Source organism: Anser anser, assembly GCF_964211835.1.
Source record: "Anser anser genome assembly, chromosome: 19".
NCBI classification, from domain to species: domain Eukaryota; kingdom Metazoa; phylum Chordata; class Aves; order Anseriformes; family Anatidae; genus Anser; species Anser anser.
Genome location: NC_139740.1, coordinates 6,530,221 through 6,555,193, shown reverse-complemented (window position 1 = coordinate 6,555,193; position 24,973 = coordinate 6,530,221). Strand labels below are relative to the sequence as shown.

The window sequence follows — 24,973 nt, the reverse complement described above, 5'->3', positions numbered from 1 at the left end:
ATGCTGCCCCACACCCTCTGCATCCCAGGGGCTGGGCACTGCTGTGTGAGCCTCTCCTGCCGCTCACAGGCTTCAGAGCACCTGGTTAGGAGTTCTGCTCACTGCATTTACCTGGTTCGACTGTCAACAGGACATGCACTCCTGGTTAAAAAGCAAAAAAAACAACCCCCGCACCTTTCCCTAAAGGCTTCCACACGTCATAGTGCTGGTGCCCATTTGCACAGGTCCAAGTACTTCCTCTCAAATAGCAAGCTAATAGATTAGATTTTAATCCAGAAACCAAAGGCAGCAGCACGATTTGGATTACCATGGTATTTTTACACAGCACTTTCTTGCCAACACAAAATCACTAATCCTTTCATTTGCTTTAGCGTTTTAATTTCCTCACAAGGGGCAGGCGCTGAGTTCTGCTGTCTGGGGACAGCAACAGGACCCGAGGGAACGGCATGGAGCTGGGACAGGGGAGGGTCAGGCTGGGGGTTAGGGAAAGGTTCTGCACCCAGAGGGTGGTAGGGCACTGGGACAGGTTCCCCAGGGACATGGTCATAGCACTGAGCCTGCTGGAGGTCAAGAAGCGTTTGGACAGTGCTCTCAGACACAGGGGGTGGTTTTTGGGTGGTTCTGTGTGGAGCCAGGAGGTGGACTCCATGGTCCTTTGTGGGTCCCTTCCAACTTAGGATGTGAATCAATGATTGTCCTTAAATTGAGTCAGATTTTCCCTGACGGTCTATCTAGTGGAAAAGAAATTAAACAGATAATGAGACTGAACCACAGAAGGTACCTGTCTTTTCCCAAACTCTTAAAAAATAATAATAATAATAATTTAAAAAAAAAAAAAAACTTGAGAAAGCCTTCCCTGCAAAAGCTCCAAGAACTGTGTGGTTAGATAAGTCAGGAACGAGACCTTCCCCAAGTTTTTTCTACTTCCATAACAAAACCAGGCATTTCCTTACCCCTTCAGTTGTGTACAATAAAGGCTGGCTGCCAGCCCAATGTCTCTTTATCCTATGAAAGTCTGAAATAATTCAGATCTGAGGTTTTAGGCTTTCTTCAGTTCAAATATGAGAAACCCAAATGCAGAGTTGTAAGCGATCGCACCCGCTCCCTTTCAAATTGTTATCAGTGCATCACAGAAAAGAGGAGGGGGGGAGGCCCAGTTTCAGCAGATTTCTTCACAGATGAGAAGATGGAAAGTCTTTGCTATGGGAGGCCTCTCTGATCTTCCCCAGGGCCATAAATTTAGAAGGACAATAAAGTTACAACACAGCCTCAGATTCACTTTCCGTCTTAGTGCTGGGGGAATTTTGAAAGCGGGAACATCAACAGGCTGCATCCAAACCGGGTGCTCGAAAGCTCATTCCTGAGCAGAGCTGCCTTTACCCCTTCCTCTCCTCTCCATGAGCTTGCTCTGCCTCCCATTCCCATTCCCAGGGCAGGGAATCACTCTCCCTCATCCCAGGCTTTTGTTGCCACCACCCAGGCACTCTGGCAGCTCCTGATGTTTTCTGCAGTTTGTACTGTGAACAGGCTTCAAAACGGAGCTGGGTAAGATGTGAAAGCACTTACAGATGAAACCAGCTGGGACACATGCTTTTCATTCCTTTTCTAGAAAGAGGCTTGCAAGGGATTAATTTCTTTCCTCCTTTTTCAAAAGGGCCAGAAGTATGAAAAGCAAGTTAGTGGAATGATGCTTGCTTATAGGTATCAGAAAAAGCTTGTACAACTTCCTAACTAATCTCTGTCGCAGGAGTAGTTCCACTAGGCCTGGCACGCAATCACATTATGCTCAACACTGCACAAATACAGAAACAAAAGCCTAAACAATTATTATTTCTAATCTTTGCAATCCAGAAGTTCCTACAACTTATTGAAAACAAAAACAATAGCAAGAAACAACAGCCTCTGAACCCCAAATGGGGAGCCAATCCTAATACAGCCAGAGTCAGTAGTCCTATCGACACAAAAGAAAGTACAAAAGTTGTCCATCAAAGTTGCTTCTGCTCCGAAACATACATGACCCAACCAAAGCTTCTCCTTGTGCTCTTGCAATTTGGGTGTTGCGCTGCATTCCCAGAGTGAGTGTGTGTGTGTGTGTGGGGGGGGGGGTGTTGAAGAAGATGCATACACTAATTTGAAGTAATTATTGCTCTAATACTAAGCTTCTCTTCAGCAGCAGGTATCTGCTACAAAGCCACCTGCAGGCTCTCCCCTTCGCTCACCTGCTACCTCACAGCCCCATCGCGGTCCCTGCAATACATCTGTGCCTGATGCCATGCGCAGCCTCGTATTCAAGGATTAAAGGCTGCCCCGAGCAGAAAAATGCTCAGCTAGGACTCTCACCCTTAGTGGGGACAGCAATATTAATTTCAGATTGACCCAGTGATCAGAGACGAAGCGCCCTTCGCCAGCCTGACGCTTCTGACTGCAGAGCAGGACTGGAATTTCACATCTGGAACAGTTTGGGATGAAAAGCTCCTGTGCCAGTCCCAGCATCAGCCACTTGATGGCCATCCTGCTTTACACAAGGGCAGCAACAGGGACAGAGCGAGCCCCCCGAGCTGGGGACCTGCCTGGGACCCCACCAGCAAGCGGGGAGCCAAGGGGTCCCCAAACACCTCCCGAGCAGGGCTCAAAGGCACCGCCACGCTCCCCTCGCTGCCGCAGCCACCCAGGGTGTTTTTAGAAGTCAGCATGTTCCCAAAAGCCACCCGAGGTGGCACAGAGCAGGCAGGTTGCATGACAAGAAAGCCTGAGGAGGAACAGGTACTTCTTAAAGCAGCAATGAAATCTCCTGATGTTTCCTGTTTTACTCGGCAATGCTTTGCTCTGGGTCCGTTTCTGTGGACATGGATCCGAGTGGTGAATAGACTGAGGAAAGTATGTTGTAAGGCTGCAAGGGGGCATTTAAATCATGGGAGCACTAAACACCAGCTGGCTTCTGATGCTCTGATTTGGCTCAGCTTGGTCTCCAGAACAAAGGACCCTGCAGTGCTCCTGCCCCTGTGCTGAGAAAGCAGCCCAGCGGCTGGGGCACGTCTGTACAACTCCATCTCAGCCTCCTCCATCTCAGTTACCAACTCCCCAGCTGCTTTTTATTTCCATAAACACAATCCGGAGATGTTGCTTGATTGCATCTCAGCACTTCTTTACCCAGGGCTTGTCGGGGCACACGGTGTTGGCAGCTCAGGACCCGGCAGAGGCGCGACGCCCACGTCCCACTGCACAACACCCGCATGGCACTGGGTGTGCACAGCTTCCCACTGGCACCAAGTACACCAGTTCACAAACCCAGAGCGGGACACACCACTGCCAACATCCTCTGACACTATCTGGGGACACACATCAGCTCTGGGAAGCGCTGTGGGTACGTGTGGAGGAATTGGCATTGTGGGGCCATCTAGGTTCCTCTTAGGCAAGCAGGCAAGAAGTCTAAAGGAAGGCAAATGGAAAAGGAGGGGAGGGGAAGGGAGAGGAGGGGCCACATTTAAGAGCTCTCTCATCTAACTTCTTGGCTCACACAAACCAGAGGAGGAAAGCTTTGCCCTCTTGATTTGTTTTGATTTCCCAAGAAGATCAAGACATCAGGAAAACTACCCTCAGCCAAGATGGTTCCACAATCTCTTTTCCATCAGGAGAAAAATATGACTGTTAGCAGAAGTCACGTGCTCAAAAAGTGTTTTAAGTAGCCTAGGGGAGAGAAAAAAGCAGTTGTGCACAGCTGATTCCCATGTCTTCATGACTCCAGGTGAAATGAGCTCCATAGGTGACCTACGGTCTTCCAGAAAGATTAAATTAGATGTCACTTTGCAAAGGGGGAAAAAAAAAAAAAAAAAGGTCTTTCAGATTTTCTGTATCCACCGTAAAGAAAACTATATTCAAGCAAAAACACTCCCCTCATTTAACTTCTTTATGATGTTCAGAGGGTAGCTGAGCCAGAAATCCACCAACAAGGCATTTCTTGGGAACACTCAAGATAAAGAGACAAATCAGTAGCTGATTTTTAGAACTTCGGTGGCTGGAGTGCATTGCAATCAACCATCGTGCCAAAGCAATCAGCCGATCAGTGACAGGGACACACCAGTCCCTGAGGAGCTCAGTGAGCAGAAGAGCCCAGCCAACTTCCCCACTCACAAGCCCTTGAACCAAAGGCAGTGTCCCATGGAAGCCCAAAGGCTCCCTGTTCCCCTTGCTCTTCCACAGCAGAAGAGTTGAAATGTAAGAACAAATAAGTAGCCTTCCCCCCAGGCCCAGTCTGGGCTGCTCCCTAAACACCTCTACATTTTATTGCTCGATTTCTTCGTTCAGGTTTTGCATAGGAGCAGCAGGAGACGCCAACTCTGCCACCAAGTCTCCCCAAGGACAGCGTGGCTGTGCAGCCACATGAAAGCCACAGGCAGTGCTGTGACATCTCAAAAGCTTGTGCAGTGCCCTTCTCCCAGATTGATGGACAATGAGGGGAAAAAAAAAAGCTGAACCAAAAGGATCACTTTAACATCAAGACAGGTGCTCCTCTTCATTACTGCTATTACTGAACAGATTGCAGCAGTACTGGAAGCCCACATGCTGTATTCTCGCACTAAGAAAAACAAATAATAACCTTCCCCACACATTTCTGGGACTGCAGTCACTGGGATGAAGTGAGGAGAGGGCTAAGACACGCTGGTGGGTGGTGTGGGAGCGTGCACGTGCTCCTGGGCACAATTCCTTCTGTACCTTGCCTGCATAGAAAGCAAAGCTCAGTTCCTTGAAAAACAAAGTGCCAAAAAAGCTCTGTATCGCTTTGCCTGCTCGAGTTAATGATTTTCATTAAGTGCCAAGTTCATTCCAGTTGATCACGCAAGGTGAGCAGGGCACCCACACAGGTCACATAGGAAACTAACACCAAAGCTCCAGGGTCAAATCATTTTCTGAGAAACTGTACTACAGGAGTAATTCAGGAGTCAGAAAAGCCACAGCCCACACAGGTTAGGGCTTCAGCCCAGAGAGGGGAGCTTTTACAGGAAATATTACTACTGTAGCTAATAATAACAGCAGCTTGAGTAAACACAAATCAATTACTGTTTGAGTTAAAAAATACTGAAATAGATAAAATCATTAACAGGGTACCTCCAAAATTGACAAGGAAATGCATGTTAAAAACCCTGACAACTGTACTTGCTCTTTCACCCCAGCTGGGAGAGTTCACGTAGCTCTGCACTTATTTTATGATGATCCATTTGATCCAGGCAGGATAAGTAATTACACATGACACCAGGTGCCACTCCCCACACAAGTGGATGTTCCCGAGCACAGCTCTGTTTCACACCAAATCTTTGCTTCCTCTTTGCTCGCAGTCGTGAATTGGAGCAGTGAAGCTTGAGGATGGTGTCTGTCTTACTGTCTCCTGGGGAAAACAAAGTGACAAAAGATGAGTGTGCCAGGGTGGCGGTGACAAGCAGCAGGTTTCTCTTTTCCATACTGCTTGTCATCCACTAGCCATCATTATCTGAATCCTAATCTTATCATAACCTCCACTATCAGCTTTAAATGGATTTTAATATAGCCAAATGAAATGCAAATGCTTTCAACAAACAAATCCAGTCAAGCAATCACCCTTATGACCTGATACCTGTAGCAATTCGCCTTTCTTCCTCACCCAAGAGAGGAGCACAGTGCAAAAAGCTGAAGGCTTCTCCTCCCTTCGGTGGGAGCTGCCCAGGCTGGGGCAAGTTCTCAGCGCAGGGGCACAAACAGGGCTTTGCACTAAAGCAGCTCCTGGAGCCTGCAGCAGCCTTCAGCCAGGTGCACATTTTTTAATTGGTTTGATGAGATTTTCTGGACTGCTGATCACTGTGAGGTAATTAAAAACCTGTGCAGCATGTTGAACGCTACATCACATTTTAGATTTTAAACTCCGAGAGCTCCTGTTAGCAGCAATGGTGCCTCATTTTGTGTGTAACATCCAAAGGGGAGGGATCTGCAGGTGGGTGAACCAGGGAGCACACAGGGAGAGTGTCCGTAGCAGCATGCCAAGGAGAAGAAGTGAAATATTCATATAGCTTATGAAAAGCATCCATGGTTCATGAAAATAAAGATTTAAAAGCCATGAATTTTGGAGGTGACAAGTTCTCATTCTTACGTGAAAAGGCTGTCTCACTCACTAGGAGAAAAAAAAAAGAAGTGTAGCTTTACTTCATGGTTTGAGTTTATTAACTGTTCACTAGGTTTCTGAGGTTTCTAAGATTCTTACAGCTTCATGAATTTTTTCATCATTTCTCAGGAACCAGCTACAATTTCTAAGAAAGTTTGGCCATGCCCTCACGTTTGTGCATGCAGTGGGGTGAGACCACTTCATAACAATAGCCAATATCTCATTCTGTCATTCTCTCTCAATACATTCTCCAAAGGCACAGTTTTGCTCAAGAAGCACACCAAACAGATAACAGGGCATGCAGAGAGATGTCATTACACAGATGTCTTTAAATTAGAGACCATACTTGTGCCATCTTCCAGGAGTTCAGCACCACATCTGCCTGGTTTGACCTTTCCCCAGAAGCTTTTCCTAAGCAGTTCTACCTCTAAAATGCCCTGCACAAGAAATCAAAACAATCAAGTTGTACATCACCTCAAATGATCGTCTTTAATTACGTCTCTCTACAGGATGCCTTTTTAACAAGATCCCCATTGCAGCCAGGGGCCGTACATGATACTGCGATTCAAAAAATAGCCATAAACCACAACAATGAGCACTACATGTGCAATTCGAGTTAGACAGAGTTACTGTTTAATTCTAAATCTAGCACATGCTCAATCCCAAAAGCTCATCCATCCATTTCGGTCCCAGCTAGGCATACCAAATCCTAGCTATGCACTGCACTGCAGCATCCCCCCAGACTGCTGCTTTGGGGACAAAAAGCTGCTGAGAGTTGCTGTTCACCTCCTGGATGGGTTTTAATGGTGACCAACACAAAGAGGGAATAAGGGTTGCAGGCTCCACTGGATACTGAACATCTCCCCTGGGAAGGCACTATTGAAGCAGCTTCATCTGCTTAAAACTTTCTGCAACGTGCTCTTAAAACCACAATACTTCTTCTCACGGCTTTCTGTTGCACAACCCAATATCCACAATCCCCAAGCTAATCAGGCTGCAAACAAGCTGTTCAGGAATTCCTGACATCCCTTTTTGTTTAGCTTTTGTTTTTACCCCAGTGTCAATACAGGAAAACCCCAGCAACACAGATTTTTCAGGTTTCTCATGGTGTCACTGGTGTTTACTTAAAGCATCTCATCCAGCAGATGATGTAGAGTCAGAATAATAAGCTTCCAGCAGTCACAGAGGACCCAGTCAGCTAAAGCCACGCTTGCTCCTCTTTACTCCTTGTGCAGCAAGTATTAGAAGACCAAGGGGCAACCAGCTCACTTCATCACTCCACCAGCTGCAGCAGAGGTTCACAGTAACACAAAAACTCCTCTGGCAGCTCAGGAGGCTAAAGAAGGATGTTTTCCACAGGAAGCAGATTTTTTAAGACAAACAAATAACAAAACAAAGTAGCATACTTCCAAATCAAGCGGCTTCAGGGGGGAGCTTCTACCTCTGCCAAACACCCCCAAGCCCATGCCTCCCCAAGGGTCTGCTCTCCAGTAAGGGTGATGGAGCACCCAGCTCACAGGCCTCACCTCTGACATCCTCCTTCCTGCTAAGGACAAGTCAAAGAAGCCTTTCCTTCAAAAGGTTCCGCCAAAGAAGCTCCTTTGGGCACAGATTTTGTCTTATTTCCTTATCCCCTTCTGCCCCTCCAGAGAGCTGTGGAGATGCAAGCAGGACACACTAAACAGGTGGAAAGACTGGAACTTTGACTATAAAGAAAATCCCAGAAGTACTTTCAAACACCATGGCCGTAAGATGCAAGCCACATGTCTGGTGTGATAGTTTCATACGATCATCTTTGACCAAGCAGGCTTTCAGCCTGTTGAAGCATCACGCACCCTTGTTCAGGAGTATTGCCACATGCCCACACCTCACCAGAAGCCTGCCAACATGAAGCCAAGCCAGTGACAGTTTGGATCCCTATCTCGCTAGTGCTCGCATATCCTGGGTCTCCCTCCAAATTCACTGCTTATTTCTAATCCAATACTTCTACCTGATGCACAAGTCCACCTCAGGCAGCAACTCAACAGCAGAGCCAAAAACGCCACTGAAGTCTGTCCAGTCTCACGGGGCTCAGTCCCCAGCTGCACGTGGTGGAGCCTCTCCCTCCGAACAACAGCGCTGCTCACACGCCTGAAGTCAGAGAGGACTGTGAAATGACAAACGTTCTGGCATCCCCCAAACCTATTATATCCAAAAGAAATAAGACACTGCTTGCTTTCCAGGGAAAACAGGAGCTGAAATCAAAGTGGGCCATTAGAGGAAATACGAGTCGCTCTGTTCTAGGCAGCTTTGGTTTTACTCTGTGCCTCCCCAGCCCGAAGAGCCAGGCTTTGAACTGGAGAATCCCATTTTTGGTGGGTAGATTGTCAGTGGGGAGAAACAGCTTTTGCTTGCACATTTGTTTTGTTGCCTTGTGTGCTTTCTAAATGTTTTCCCACTGGCTTTAAAGAAAAACAGTTCCTGAGTCAGGCTGAATGGGATTCTGTATTTGTTGTTTTGATCTTTAAAACTTGAGGCATTTTGCTTGCTTCCCCCATTCCCCTCAAAAGACTGACATTTTGGCAGTCAGAGGTAGAAAACCCATGGTTTGAAAGCAGGGATGTAACACAAAACCAATGCTTGTCTCAATAAAACAGCTGTCTGGCTCAGCCAGTGAAGATGCCGCTCATTTCTGCGGTAGCGCTGCTGGCAGAGAGGACCACAGAGCCTTTCCAGCCAGCCTCGTGGTGAACATCTCCAGCTCGCCATGGAACCAGGCCTGATGGCGAGGACCCTGGCTGAGGCCTTCAGAGTGGTTTCTTGACCTTGGCAGGCTCCCTCAGCTTGTACTGCAGCCTCTGCTCCCTTTCATCAGGAAAATAGTGGATAATGCGCTTGTTGATAATTGCAGTTCCTGACATTGTTACAAGAATAGTTCATGTTAAGTAGTTATTAAATGAGCTTCCTGTAGACTACCCTCAAGACTGTAGTATGCAACTTGGCTTCTGGAGAAGCAGTACAACTTCCCTTGGCTAAAGACATCTCTGCATCCTTTGTCGGCTCAGCACAAGTTCTACTGAAGCCTTCCCCTCCCTCCTATCCCCAGGGAGATGTCCACCCTGCAAGGCAGCTCCAGGAAACTTCACACCCAGCCCAAACGCCTCGGGCAGTGCAGAGGCTGCTGTTGGAAGAGTTGAAATAACTTTTTGGCCCTAAATTAGAAAAGGGAGTTATGAGAGTGAGATTTAAAATCCTCATCTCAAGAAAAAAATAAAATTGAAATGTTATAGAAGTGCCTGCAGATCTTACTGAGAAGAACACCACAGAAGCTGAGAGGATTGGTGGTGTTTTGTTTTCACATTACCAATGTAATTGTACCCTATCATATGAGCACTCCTGATGCTGGAACTTCTTTGCTGAGGGTGCTGGGGGGAAACATATGGCAGGGTATTTTGAGAAAGCCAGCCTGAGCTTAGTTCTTTGGTTGAAAAGTTTTCTAACTTCAGTTATTTTTAGCATAATAATATTAATCTTTACAACCAGTTTAGATTTTTGTTCCCCAAAACATTACAGTAACACGAATGAAAGCAATTAGCCCTGTGCTTCCTGAAATTATATGTATTCCCAGACAAGGGCTTTGTAAAAAGTGCTTAAAGGACCAGGGTGTTTTTAATACCCAGGGAGTGCTTTGTATGCTCAAAAACCTGCTTATTTAATAAATAATAATAAAAAAAAATTTAACTTTCCATACAAAACCTTTCCTCTTTTTAAGCTCTCAGACTAGAAAGCTCTGTAATTCCCATTCAGCTTGCAGCAGCAGTAACTTCTGCCTCCAACATCAGGAGCTGGTCAACCTCCAGCCCTCTTCTCTTCCATGCTCCTCATAAGTCAGGACACAGCGGTGCCATCTCACCTCCAATTATGGCAAGGCAATATCCCCAGTTTATGGAGGTAAATTAGAGGGAGAAGAGACAGCAGGCAAAGGCCATTCCACACAAAGTAAAGTGCTGCTACTCACTGTTTCAAGGGAGCTTTGACCACTTGCAAGCAGATAAAAATGAAAGACTGCCAGTATTTCTGACTGGTCCTGAAGTGTGGGTGGGCATGGGGCAGAAAGATGTCCCTGCCACAAACAGGGATTTCCCTCCCCCTGCCCCAAAAGCATAGGGAATAAGGGAAGCCATTGTCAACAATACTGCTTCTATTTAATGTGCCAAAAGAAACTCAGCTCATGGGACACTGGATTTTGGCAGATTGATTTCGCCTTCCTCCAAATCCACCGAGAGCAGCTACCACAAAGGCCTTCCAAGCAGCGTTTGCAAATGAAGAAGCCTTACGGTAAATGGCACCGCACACCACTGGCACTGTACAGAGGCGCTGGCCGTGACTGCTTCAAACCCCGAAGGACCGGAGAAACCCACGCAGCCCATTCCCAAACACAGCACTTCAAAGTCCCAGTGCATTCCTGACGAGCTGACCAAGGAGGCAGCCTTCATGCCCACAGAGAGCTGCTCTGCTGGGCACAGCACACAAGTGCCAGTGAAAGAACACGCTGTTCTTCCACGCTAAGGCAGGACAAGGTCAATATTACGAGGAGGGACCTACCAAGACCCATAAGGAGAGACCAAGACACTGCTGCTCATCAAGACCCAAAAGCGATCAACAACATCTGGCTAACACAGACGCTCAGCAGCAAGCAGACCCCAGTGCAGAAGGCCAAGCCCAACCCCAGCTTCTACCTCAGCCCCCCATTACAGCCCCAGATCTTCCCCAGCAGAAGGGAAAAGCAAGAAGCACGCCTGAAGCAACCAGCGGGCTGCGGCCTGTGTTGCAGACAGAGCAGAAGGGTGAGAAGAGCCATACGGTCTTCGCCAGCAGGCAGGGGAAGCCAGGAGAGGTCAGCCTAGAAACCAGCACTGCAGTTATGGCCAATTTGATTTAGGAATTTCACTACGTTTTTTCCTTTTCTTCCTTTTATATGTCCTTCAGCAAAGAGGCTCAACTCAGAATATACATCATTCGCCTCACCATCCCTCCTCCCACCACCAAACAAAAGTAACAGCCTTCATTTGTGTGGGAGACAGAGGGGTTTGGCCAACCTCTTTTCAGTGGTTTGTGGGGACAGGACAAGGGGCAATGGCCACAGAATGGATCACAGGAAGTTCCGCACCAACATGCGAAAGAACTTCTTCACGGTGAGGGTGACGGAGCACTGGGACAGACTGCCCAGGGAGGTTGTGGAGTCTCCTTCTCTGGAGATATTCAAGGCCCGCCTGGACGCCTACCTGGGCAGCCTGCTCTAGGGAACCTGCTTTGGCAGGGGGGTTGGACCCGATGATCTCTTGAGGTCCCTTCCAACCCCTACAATTCTGTGATTTTGTGATTTCCCTGCTCTGGAAGCACCAAAAGCCGCTTCCCGCACTACCTCAGAAACGAGAGGCCTAATTACTGTTTGCTCCCAGTGCCGAAAGAAATAACAAACAAACAAACAAACAAAAAAGCCACCCTCACACAACGAAACAGACAGGAAGGCAGCATTAACCCTACACCACCATGGGATGCAGGGCAGGCCAGGGTGTGCAGTTCCCTGCTGCGTAGCAGTACCACGTCTGTACTGAATCATGAGGATAAAAATTGAGCACATAAGTCACAAGAGACCCAAATCGCTTCCTTGTATTACAACTTTTTAGACATTAATCTTCAAACCTTCTGCAAGAAACAATTACTACCTTGAAGACAGATTTTGAAAACTAGCCTTTATCAGATCACTTTTAAAAAATAATCGTAACTTCAGTCCTTAGCAGGCAAGCAAACAAAGAGTAATGACAACAGCAAACACAGGCAGTGTGGGCAGGATGACAGTGCTCATTTCCCAGAACCTGCTCCCATTTCTGTCTGATTTCAGCTTGGCTCCATCCAAACCAAAGGGGGAAAGACTTCTTCCAACAGACTTCCCCCATTACAGACAGCCACCACCTTCCCTCAGTCAGGTACCTGCTCATGCCACCTCCGAGCTCAAACCAGCCCTCAAGTTTTCAGAGCTGTAACTAGGATCAAAGTGACGGGCCAGCTCAGTCAACACCCCAGCAGGGACACGAACATCATGAAGGACCTGAACGAAGGTGACAGCCCTCCCAGGGTTACACAAATCAAAATCACCGCAGATGAAAAGGTGACCGAGGGTGACAGCTGCTCTGCCCATCTGTCTGGTTCAGAATGCGCAATTATTTAAGGACAGCATGATTTCTAAAGGTTTCCTCTGGATCAAGTCTGAGGCTTTAAAAGAAGTGGTTGCATCTGTGAAAACAACCCCCCTTTTCTTAATTACAAAATGGATGAAAGATTTGTTTAAAGAAACCAGAAGCCAGGAAAAGAAGAGCTGAAGAACAGTGCAGTGAATTATCAAAAGTATGACTGGTACAATGCAACACACCTGTAAGGGGCAGGAGTACAAAATAAGGTTTTAAGAGATTGCAACAAACTGAAAGGACATTCAGAAGACATGAGAAAATGGGATGAACTGCTCAGAACAGAGTCACGAATCCAAGCGTGTAACACATCCGTGCTCTTAGGATGGACTACTTCCTTGCAGATCACCCTGCCTAATACGGTAGCCAGGATTTTAATATAAATAAATAAAATAAAATAAAAATTGAGCTCTCAAAATAGCCGCCCAAGCTGATGACTCAAGCATGAGTTGTCACGGGCATGAAGCCATCAAAGGATTGTCACGTACCGACACAACTGCACATACCTTCTTAGAAATACTTATAATGGATGAGAAACATTGAGCACCATACATCTTGAGTCCTTAAAAATGTTTCAGCAATTGTATTTGATGCATATTGAACATAAGCGTCTTTCCCAGACATTTTCCACAATACATGAAGATTTACTTCTACATGAAAACTGTTTTAATTATAAATTTCACTCATTCCTGTAGTCACCACGATCATTAACCAATGCAGTACTTGACAGCAGAAAACCCTAAAGCCTTACAAAGGCTTTTAGTCATTATTTTGTGTTTTTAATCCCCAGCAGACTTTTCTTACTGGCATATAGAAATTCTTAAATACATCCCCAACCTGACAAGTGATGCTTACACAACCCTGCTAGCACAAGCACTTTTTTTTTCTTCTTTTTTTACTCAATATTGCTATAGAAATCCTTTCTCATGGTTGGTGCGCACACTTCTAGTTGTGTTAATTCACTCGAATGCTAATGCCACAACTTGGTGGGATGTTGAGTCTCCAGTGATGTGAGACCTGTCCCCACAGCCGCGTTCTTCATTAACGCGGCAACAGGAACAAACCTGCTCATCTAATAACTGCTGCACAAGGAGCATGGCCAAACACACCTCCAACAGGGCATCCCTCTGAGGTAAGCCATGTGCCCCTGCAGTACCACAGAAACCAAGGGGAAAAAAGAGGGTATTGGGTTTGAGGAACACAGCCCCATGCAGGGGAAAGATCTAGTCACTCTGCAGAAACTGAGGAGGGGTGAGATTTATTTGTAGCCTTATTAGCTTCTAAGAAGGAAGGAAGTCAAGTATGCCTTCTTTCTGTTCTTGACTGCAACTATCTCAGGCCCATGGTGCAGATAACTTTGTTAACAATCCCAGGACTCTCACATGTTCCTGGGAAGTGACAGCTCTTTGGGAAATGATTTGGTCACTTGCATCCCCCAGGTCACCCCCTGCCACCCTGGTGGGTGACTCCAGATCCATCCGTCTCAAGAAGCCATACAAGAGCAGAAGGCATCCTACAGAGGATGCCACCATGGCTGATATGTGGAGATGAATCATGAACCATAGGAGAAACCTAGTTCCTTTTTTAGGGGAACTAGCAACTCCAGGAAGAGACTCACAGCCTCTTAGCACAGGCTGGACTTCCTTTTTCCCCATTTTCCCTCAGCAGTTCTTGGAAAGATTCAGAGCCCATTGGAATTGCTACAGCCCTTGGCATCCTTTCATCACAGGGATGACTGCAGAGGGGACATTCAAGTCTGCTCCTCCTTCCCCAGGGCATTTCTTGGGTGCTACTGCAGGGACCCTCCTCAGTTCAGGGGGGAAGAGCCCAGGTGCTTCAGTACCCAAAATGCCCCTTTTTAGCCCCAGACAACAGCCAGGAACTTGTGCTAGGGAGGAGGAGGAATCAGTAACTGGCCCTGAGGCTTCCTGGGAAGGTGAAGGCCTGTGAAGATTATTCTCTGAGCAGATCAGATTTCTTCTTGCTGGGAAGGTTACTGCTTTATTTTGAATCTTGCACTTTAAAGCCCTTTATAGCTCCCCCTCTGCTCCCAGGTGGCTGCTCCAACACAGCTGTGAGACAAGGCAGCCGTCCCCAGCCACCAGCCAGCCACAACGGGCAAAGCACCAGGGATGGAGCTCTCTGGGGACAGCAGCGGTGACAACAACCGTGTCTGAACTGAGGCATAAATCACCATCCAGGTGATCCTCTTCCCAGGGGACATGCATCTCACTGCCCTGGGGTATTTTGCCACCTCCAAGCTGCATATTGTCTGGAGTTTTTAAGCATGTCGCTCACTGGGGCCCAGCTCTCCAGAAGCTTCCAGCTCCACACCAGCTCAGAGGGAGCCTGAAGGGCTGGCTCCAGCTGGACTTGTAGTTGGATACATGGATAACTTAAGGGAGGTGAATCCCTTCTGACAGGAGTCGTGCGAGGTCATGCACAGAAAGAATTAACAGAGTTGGGACCTGAGCACGTCCCTCCTAAGTCTCAGCTTGGTGCCTCATCAGCTGCTCACTCTCTTCTCGATAGACACAGTAAGAGAAGTTTTCATAAAATATAGTAAATAGCACACCCCAAGCGTGGAACTAATCCCTGAGGATTACAGATTGCTCCCTTGCTGTTATCAACTCACTCTGCAACAGCAGTTATGAAGCTTTCATCAGTCAGGCCAAACCTCTTTTAGCAGATAGAAACATCAGCAATGATGCATGGGAAACATCGAACTCAAGGCCTTGTTTCAGCACTGCACAGGGCCACACAAATCACCCTCCATTGCAAGAGAGAAAGATCTAAACCCTCATGAGCAAGTGTTTCCTACACCCACAGAAAAATTGGGTTTTAAAACACAGTGGATTTCCACCCCCCACACACACACACCCCTGATGCTGGATTATTTATTAGAAGAGACTGCAGGAGAGGTAGGGGGAGTAACAGAGCCATTCCCATCAGAAGCACTGAAACTGGGGTCAGGCAAGGTAGGGCTGCTGTCTGGACTAAACCATGATTGGCAAAGGCATTAATCAAACCTCTATCTATTTAGAGATCTCGGAACACATTGCAGACCAGGACTAATGATGCGGCTACAGCACCTAGAGTAGCTGCTAGGGTAACCACGGTGCCCAAGAGAAAGGAGCTGCTTACCTGCCACTCAGTCTGTATTCACACAAAAACAGAGATTGAGAGCTTCGGCTTCAGATGCCAGCTGCTTTAAGCAGCGTGATAAGATCCAATATTAAGCGTGACATACAAATCCCTTACTTGTGAGCACAGAAATCCCCCAGCTGATAGATGTGCAGGAGGCAGGGACAGCCGTGCTCCTCTCCTGCAGCCCTCTCATCCCCAGCACGAAGACCTGCTCAGCACCTCCGGCCAGCTCCTAGCAGACCCCTGCTCCTACCACTGCCACCATGGAGGTACCACCAAGCTTGTTCAGCAACAGCCATTGCAAAGTGTTATAAAAACAGAAAAACAAATGACAAGTAAGCACCCCAAAGCCTAAGAGACCAATTCCAATTTCTTCTTACAATCCCTTGCAGGCCACCGTGACAAAGTCTTGGCCCACAACACAAGCTCCCCAGAGCAGTCATAACACAGACAGCCCCACAGGGGTCTTCTGCTCTTCCTTCCACACGTACAACCTTATTCAGCTGTGATAAAAATGGCAAGAAGAGGTACCACAGACAGAGGTACCACAGGACAGCTGCATGCTGCTGCCTGCCCACAGGTGCAAAGATGAGCAGTCATTTGGGGCTGGCACCAGGGCATCCTTACACTCACAGACATCGAGAGAACAGCTGACATTACACTTTCAGAGGTTGCCGATAACCAGTTCACAGTTGCATAGAAATGAGGAAATTAATATCTTAGTGCTTGCAGTCTGCTACTTCAGCTTCACCCTCTTCAAAAAGGAGGCTGGCTATGACATGCTGGCAGGGTTTTAAAGAGACTGGTCCTCCAAAGGACAAAAACTTGTACAAATCCTGACCTTTGAGGAGGTGACAAGGTGATGAACAAGGTATTTGATAACCTTGAAAGAGGCAACAAACAAGGAATTTGATAGAGCTACAGGCCTGACTGAAGAGTCCACTGAGATAAAGGTTGATCATTTCACTGGACTTGGAGCCATCTCCTATGGCACACAGATTTGTAGTGAGCCTTTCTGCCAGTTCTACACTGCTTTCTGTTCTTTAAAGTAAAATCCCAAAACCACGTTTAATAACAACAGGAAAAATCAATGAGGTTTTATTTATTTTTACAGTATCACTTAGGAAATTAGCAGGACACAAATACAGTAGCTGCAAGGAGACACAAGGTAGTAAAGAACAAGGATTGGATAAGCTGTGGAAAAATATAAAACATTTCACTAAGTGTTCTCAAGAAAAGCTCTGCTCCTGCTGAGAGCGGTGCGCCCTTTCCTTGCTTGCTCTGAAGTTTTCCACAGCTGCACCAGGGCTGCTGCAGAGCAGCCACCTGCCTTTGCAGCACTGTGAGCAGGGCTGGGTGAAGCCATTTGAGCAAGCACTGGCCATGCACCCATCAGTGGCCAAGGAGCAGCTGTTAACGGACACCGTCCCCATCAGCTTTTCTCCTCCATGCCTGAGCTACAGTCCTGTGGGACCCACGGGGTGAGAACATGTCAGAAACAAGACCAGGAGGGCAGGACACCAGGACAGCAAGCCTAAAGGGACAACTAAATCCTCCCTCCAGTGCCCGGATGGTGCTTGAGGAGCAGCATTAATTCACACATCAGCCAGCAGCAGCTCTGTCATTTTGCTCCACTTGTCTGGGTGGAAATGTCATGGAAAACCAGCAGGTGAGAAACAACACAGAGCTCCCCCAAAAGCCGGGGGTAGCTGTGCTGTTGCCTCTTATCCTGCAGAAAATATGGCTAATGGAGGAATTGAGATGCCAGGCAGGTCTGACTGGAAGCAATGAGAAAATTAGAGCTGCCCAAGCAAGTAGTGCTGCTGGGCATGTTCTGATAACACAATGAAAGAAAAAAAAAAAAGGAAAAAAAGTACTCCATCCCCTACTGCACTCCTCCACCCTGCTGGATTAAAGTTTCCCAGCCTAGCAGGGGAATTACTCAGCTGGATGTGCCAAGATTCACAGAGCCAGAGACGAGTTCCAGACAGGAGAGCTTTCCAAGCTCTGTGTTTTGGAGATAGGAGGGTAGCTGCATACACTCCTTTCCCCATGGAAGTTTCTCAGTGCAGCGAGAGTCCCAGGTGTGGGTGCTGCCAACTCCTTTGGGATGGGGAGCGGTGCACAGTGTGATACAGGACAGAGGTGACAGCGCACAGCACCTACAGAGCTGCTCTCCTCTGCAGCCATTTGGTTCTTCAGAGCAAGAATTAATCACTGAACTAATCTGCAGTGAGGAAAGGCACTGAAGCATCAGAGCCCCGCGGCTGCCCGTGGAGCTGAGGATTTCACATCCCCTGAGCAAGCTCCTGCTCGCATTAAGCTGGCCCCAGCTGCCTGGGAGCTGGGAAGTGCTTGACACAGATTGAAACAAGTTTGTTATCTGGGATACAACAGAAGTATGGGACAGGGCAGACACTGCTTTTGTAAACACAATGAACCTCAGTCCCAAGAACAGCTCAGATTTTGTCCCTACAGCCTCCTCTGAGCAGCTGCTCATGCAGGCAGGGTCCCCAGAAACCCCCCAAACCATCCCCACCTCATGTTAGTGGTCTAATGCAGTACTTCAGTTGAAGAAGCATTTTCCTCCCCTTGTCTTCACCCCTATCCCTGCCTCTGCTCCACCAGGCAGGATGAGCCCCAGCCAAGCTTCCCTGTTCCCCACCAAGGGAACAGCCATACTTAACCCTTCCTGCACCTGCCCACTCAAATTCCACATTCTCCCTCAAAGTCAAGACAGCCATATACTCCTCTTATTTCCCAGAAAGATTTAAGACCAACCTGCAGTTTGCACCCTGGTATATTACTCAAAGTCTTGATCATCTTAAAATAAGCCCTTCTTCAAGGGCTTGCTTCAGAAGAGGAATTACCTCTGGGTCCCTTCCCAAGAAGGGGTCAGAGAGGCAGCTCAGGGTTCACAGGCCCCCATTTCCCACCCTGATTCTTCAGTCTGAAGAGGCAAGGGCTGGCTTTACAGTAATCCTCCTCTCCTGTCCATGCATCTGAATAAACTACAGAAGTGGAAAGCAGGAAATCCAAGCAGCCTTGCCTGCACCCAGCCAGCCCTCATAGCTTGAGAAACCCAGGGTGGGGGCAACACAAAATCAAGGCAGAAGGTCATCTTCTTCCCTTTCCATCCCCATTAGAGCCATAAACTCCAATCCCAGCAGATGGTCCCAAAGCTAAAATACCTGGAAGGAATAGGCAAGGAGAGACCAGCATCCCTGTGATCTGATCATGGACTTTTTGTAGAGGACCATGATGTACTGTACGAAAACAGGAATTATGTGATTCTATGAAACTCCAGGATGTGCTGCTGTCAGGACTAATGCGAAAGACTACCGACTCCCATTTTGAAAAGCTACTGATAGAAAGATTATGGAAACTGATTTCTGAACTGCTTGCTGCAAGGCAGAGGTGACACACTGCCAACAAATCACTTCATGGCGCACAGAGGACTGTCCTCTGGTATCATCATCTGCAGCAACAGCCAAGAAAAGCCTATGAGGAGACCCCAGGGCTGCCATGGAAGGAGCTGTTAGCAGTTCGTCCGGTGTGCATGACCACAGCCATGCAAACCTCCAGAGAGAAGAGCCTCTGCTCCCTGGTGCAGCTACAATTTTGAAAGTGTTGACACAAAGCAGAGCCAGAGACAGGAGGTGCATTTGGGTGAGCTGAGCAGCCCAGAAAGCTTGAACCTTTGGCCAAGACAACAATTCTTCTTAGATTGCTATTCTAAGCAACAGCAGCATCCAGGAAGAATTAACGGCCTAAAAACTGGAAATACAGAGGAAATTGGTTTTAATCCTATTTTCTTCCTTCTTTCCCTGCTGGTAGGAGCCTGCATGGCAGACTTTTGTAACCTCTTCACATTCCCTGGGATGGGGAGTGTGCCAAAAGACACCTTCCCTATAGGAGCCAGCCAAAACTTTGCTTGATCACAGGCTCGTCCATGCTTCAAAGTGGAAAAGCAGCTGGGCAGAGCACAGCCCAAAGCAGAGCAGCAGGAAGAGAGCACATCAAGCCACTGTCACAAAACCCAGAGCAGACACTGGGACAGAAGCACCCAGAATTGGAGAGCTGGCTGCAGGAGTGAGGCCCTCGCAGCTTTCTGCTTTACTGAGACAAGCAATGCCCTGCAGAATTTCATGCCAAGCTCAAGATTGGCTACGGGAACTGGGAAAGAGCGTTCATATCGGGAAAAGGGAGAACTGCAGATCTGAATGTGGGACCAGGGAACCGGATTGCTGTTACTACTGCTGTAGAATGGCTCTGACCACAAGCTACAGCTGTTTTAATCCCATCGGTGTCCTCCAGCAGAGCCGGATGGGGCAGCTCCAGGTGTTTCAGCTCCTTCCCTACACTTCAGCTCCAGCCTTTCAAGCACGAGCAGTCAGGCTCCATGCACAGGGAAAAGAGGAAAGCGGTACTTGATAGCATCTGTATTTTGTCTACACACTTAAAATAGGATAAAAGCTATTAAATAAACCACTTTGGCGTTATGGGAGGACTCTCTTGGTTAGACCTAACACTGGGAAAACCATTAGATTTGCAAATACAATTCATACTGGGAAGCATGAGGCAGAAGCTGGTTCCTAGCAAAATTAAAACATCCTGATGCCACACGGTAAGAGTGGTTTTTTTTTTTTCTTGTAGATTCTCATTTTCTTCAAATCAGGGAAATGCTTGCACACACAGTTAAAACTGGGCAGAAGGGCATGGACACAAACTAACATATCTTCTTCCTAGTTTCAATTCCTTTTTTGAGGGGGGAAGCAATGATTTTCTGTATAGAAATGTGAAATTACTTTCTTCTCCAAACTGAAACAGAAAGCTAGAATGCTGAGATTTCACATGACCTGGAAAATGAGAAATTAAGAAGTTCTTGGTAAGGAAGACTGAAATGGAAAATCTCTTTTCAATAGAAGCCATAATGCTCAGCTAAATCTAAGTACTCTTTCTTGCTCAGATAAAACAATAGGAAGAAAAGCTTTAAAAAATAAGTGTCGATGAATGTTTACCACAGAAGATCTTAGCGGAACCACATTTTTCAGGAAGAAAAGCCTTTTCTCTGACATCTCCTATCTGTTTCATTAAAGGAGCTTTGGAGATAGCTGAGATTTTGGAGGAGGTGCACGAGTTGATTAACTTGGCAGGAGCACTGCAAGCTGCAAGTCTCAGAGCTGGAAAGCACCACATGAAGAGGGCAACCACGTCATCTTTACATCATCTGTAGGTAGGAAATGTGGCAAGAAAAGTAGCATGAGATGTGCACGTACTGCTCTGCTTAAGGGATTGAGGTGTAACTACAAGCAGGATTTCAAACTAGGAGGTAACATCAATAGCATGGTAGTTATGGGTTGATAAGTCAATAACAACGGGACTGATCCCTATTTCTTCTTCCAAGTTAAAGTCTTACTAGTTACAGGTCTTGGACTGTTACTTCATACCCAGAAGTAACGCAACAGAGCTGTCTGCAAAGAATTAGTTTGTGGTTATACTGTTATTCCATGTGCACGCAGCTGAGACCTGGGCTCATTAATGGGAGCAGCACATGATTACGGGAGATGTTAGAGCTGCCCAGCCACAGGAGAGTTGGGGCAGATTACACTGCCCGTGGCTGGGAGCCTGCACTGATCTGTGCAGAGTGAACATCTGTGGTGGTTGTACCCAGCCGGGCAGCTGAACTCCACCTGACTGCTCTCTCACTCCCCCTCCTCAAAGAGAAAGGGAGAAAAAATACAATGGAAAGGACTCAAGGGTTGAGATAAAGACAGGGAGATCACTCAGAAATTATCATCATGGGCAAAACAAATTCAGCATAGAGAAATTAATGTAATTTATTGCCTATTACTAATAGATTAGAGCAGCGAGAAACTAAAAGCAAAGTAAAGATACCTTCCCCCATCCACTTTCTTCCACCTCCTCCCCCCAAGCGGCACACCGCTCCTTCTCGGCCACTCTCTGCCCCTGCTCCCCGTGGGGTCCCTCCCAAACTGATCCTGCAGGGGCTGCCCACAGGCAGCAGCTCTTCAAGGACTGCCCCAACATGGCTCCGTACCACAGGGTCCATCCGCCAGGAGCAAACTGCTCCATCCAGCACGGGTTCCCCACGGGCAGCAGCTCCCCCCAGACCCCCTGCTCCTGCGTGGGCTCCTCTCCACGGGCTGCAGCTCCGGCCCGGGGCCTGCTCCTGCGGGGGCTCTCCATGGGCCACAGCTTCCTCCAGGCCACAGCCACCTGCTCCACCGGGGGCTCCTCCACGGGCTGCAGCGTGGAGATCTGCTCCGTGTGGGACCCGTGGGCTGCAGGGGGACAGCCTGCTCCACCAGGGGCCTCTCCACAGGCCGCAGGGGAACTGCTGCTGTGAGCCTGGAGCACCTCCTGCCTCCTGCTGCACTGACCCTGGGGGCTGCAGGGCTGCTTCTCGCTCCTCTCTCCCAGCTGCTGTTATGCAGTAGGTTTTGTCCCCCTTCCGTAAATCTACTCTCACAGAGGCACAACCAATGTCACTCGTGGCCTGGCTCCTGCCAGCAGCGGGTCTGTTTTGGAGCTGTCTGCAGCTGGCTCTGATCCAACACGGGGCAGCTGCTGGGCTCTGCTCGGGAGCCACCCCACAGCCCTGCTACCAAAACCTTGCCACCTAAAACCAACGCAGTATCAAAGCAGAACACAACTGAACTACAAGTCAAAGAGTTCAAACATCTCCAGAACTACAGTGCACAAGCTGTTGCTGCCAAGGCATCACATTGCCCAGCTCAGCTATTTGTTCCCCCCGTGGGCAGCCTAGCAATCATGGCAGCACTGCTCTTCTGGGAAAGGCCCAGCCTGCTCCAGTCTGCTTCAAAATTATTTCATCACTCCACACATCGAATGCAACAGTTCCTCACCCTGGTAGACAGCTCTCAGAGGTTCCTTTTCTTTTACAAACCACAAGAAGGGAGGAGGCGTTTTCATTTGTTCCCTTAAGAGCTCCTGGTCCCTCCCTGCTGGATGCTATCTCCAAAAATTGCTGCAACGCTGCACACAAGCCTGCATGGTGATGGACAGTGTGTCCATCCTGCTTTTGGGACTGGAGCTTGGCATGGATTTGTCCTGAGCTCCATCCTGAGCAGGGACATTTCTGTAACAAGCAGCACAAAGTTCCCCTTCCACCTGCCATCAGGCACAGCCCAGGACAGAGACACCATCTGATCTAACTGGTTCCAACAACCGCTTCTTCCTCCCCAGCCCTCACACCAGGAGCACACAGTAGGTGTGCACATACGAAACCCTAGCTCGAGGCTCAAAGATCCCCACAGACCAAACCTGGGTGCACCCGGCATATGCTCAGCTGTGCAAGCAGCCCCATTTCAAGGTTTCAGCAAAGTCTGGAGGGGTTTTAAAAGCATTTAGAGAAGAGTCTAGACATTCAAGCAGCTCTCTGAACTGGGGCAATCTGAAGTTTCATCCACCATATTTTCGCCTTCCCCTCTCAGTCCTCACTCTGCGACTTCACTGTTCCTCCACAGTCATCTTTTACCATGCTCTCCTACAAGCCACCAGGCCCTACTTGCCAGCTGCCAAAGGCCCAAGTTTTTGCTGGTGCTAAAGATGCCACAGACACAGGGACTGCCAGGTTGGCACAGGGTTGGGAACAGCAGTTCCTGGAAATAGTAAATCTCTAAGCAGCCCACAATAAGTAAAGAAAGCTCTTCAAGGATGCACACACAGGGGAGGTTCTGGAGAGTCAGAAGCCACCTGTACTGCACCCCTATTAGTGCATTTGGGATTTTGCTCACACGAAACAAACGGAATATGGATGCAGATAGGAAGGAAGCAGTGACAGAGACGCAAAGAAGTCTGGCACAAAGCAAACGTTGCGCAAGACGACAGATAAACAGGTGAGGCAGAAGCTGGCATGTGGCAGAGGAACAAGCAATGCAGATGGATGCATTTGAGAAACACTCCAACTGCCAGGTGCGGGCACATGCCAGCGGAAATCACAGCAAAACTTGTCCGATGCTCTGACAAGAAGCTTTGCCAGGAAATGCTGACAGATGAGAGCTAGAATATTTTTGGAGTATGTGCTACGAGCTTTGAGACAGCTGAGAGCTCCGGTCAGAACAGCAGAGCACCCCTTTCCTCCTACCCCTCGTACGTTCCAAAATCTTGAAAGCTCTTCTGGATGGGAAAGCTCGGTGTTGTTCAGCTGTGAATCACAGCTTCAGGGAACAGCCAGCACTGCTCATGGGAAATGCTCCAGCAGCAGCAAGTTTTTTTGTTTTTTGTTTGTTTGTTTTTACAAGTTTCCTCGTTCTCTTGGCTTCAGCAAAGCTATTCTCACAGGACGTTCTTGTGGGAAAGAGGCACAAGCACACACACATCTTCTGTTCCAGCCCCGTCATACTGGGATTTGGGGTTGAGTATCAGCTCTAGTTCAGGCAGGCGGGGGGGGAGTTTCCACCAGGCCCTTTGGCCCACTTTACTTGGTAATGAAACGCAGCTGAACAAGTTTTAGGGTTCCCTACCATGGATCTGCAGCAAAGCCTGAGAAGGGGCAGCACCACCGGCTGTTGTGCAGCGTCCGCTTAGAGACCATCAGATAGGAAACCCGCACAACTATCCTCAGCAAAAGCCACAGGAGCCTTCCTGGCCTCAGCGTCTTCCAGACATGGAAGAAGCAGAGTTTCTTCCTCAGCAGGTTTGCTGACATATTGAGGGCATGAACAGCACGTCAGACCTAGAAAACTTTCTGCCCGGCTTTGAATCCCAGTTCTTAGTTCCTCCTGACAAAAGCCTACATTATGATCTGCTTTATCAGCCTGAGCCATGGCAGCAGGAGATGGAGAGCTGCACTTTACGTGAGATATATAAAAGAGCCACTGAGTCAACTTTATCTTACGCCAGGAAGAAGGGAATGAGAAAGTACTACATGTGCAAATATTGCAAAAGCAAAATATTGAAAGCAAAAGGAGGATTCAACAGTGGAAAAGGAGAGCTGGAGTGCTTTAGGATTATACTGGCTGCACATGCCCCAACGTAGTCACCTGGAAACAGAAAGGGACTACACACACACACACACACAAAAAAAATGCTTCTTTGTGCAAAACTGGAGAAAGTCTTGTGAGGAAACAGGGAACTTCCCAGCAGAGAGGCAAAGAAGATGAGATTCTCCACTCAGCTAGAGGCTGCTCAGTGGGAGATGGGGCAGGTACAGTGCCCCGGTGGGACACTGAGTGCTCTCAGCTACGAGTGAACACCAAAACCCTTCTTCTGCCGCAGCTCAGGCTCCACTGCTGAGATTTCGGAAGCTGCTGAGGCCATTTCACTCCATTCCTCTGCACTCTGGTGGCCCTCCTACCTTCCCCCTTGCACTCTACAGCTGCCCCTAGTAACCAAACCACCTGGAGGCACACGCACACAGCAAAAAAACCTGCACCACCAAGGACATCCCGACTCACAGAAAAGCAGCTAGTGGGTAGGTACC

The 24,973-nt window shown here is 48.1% G+C and overlaps 1 protein-coding gene across 1 annotated transcript in view; it reads right to left on the bottom strand.

Moving 5' to 3' along the window:
• The window catches only part of LOC310884208 (uncharacterized protein), a 61,304-nt gene that overhangs the window by 36,137 nt on the left and 194 nt on the right, over positions 1-24,973 (bottom strand). The gene's annotated exons all lie outside the window — the stretch shown is intronic.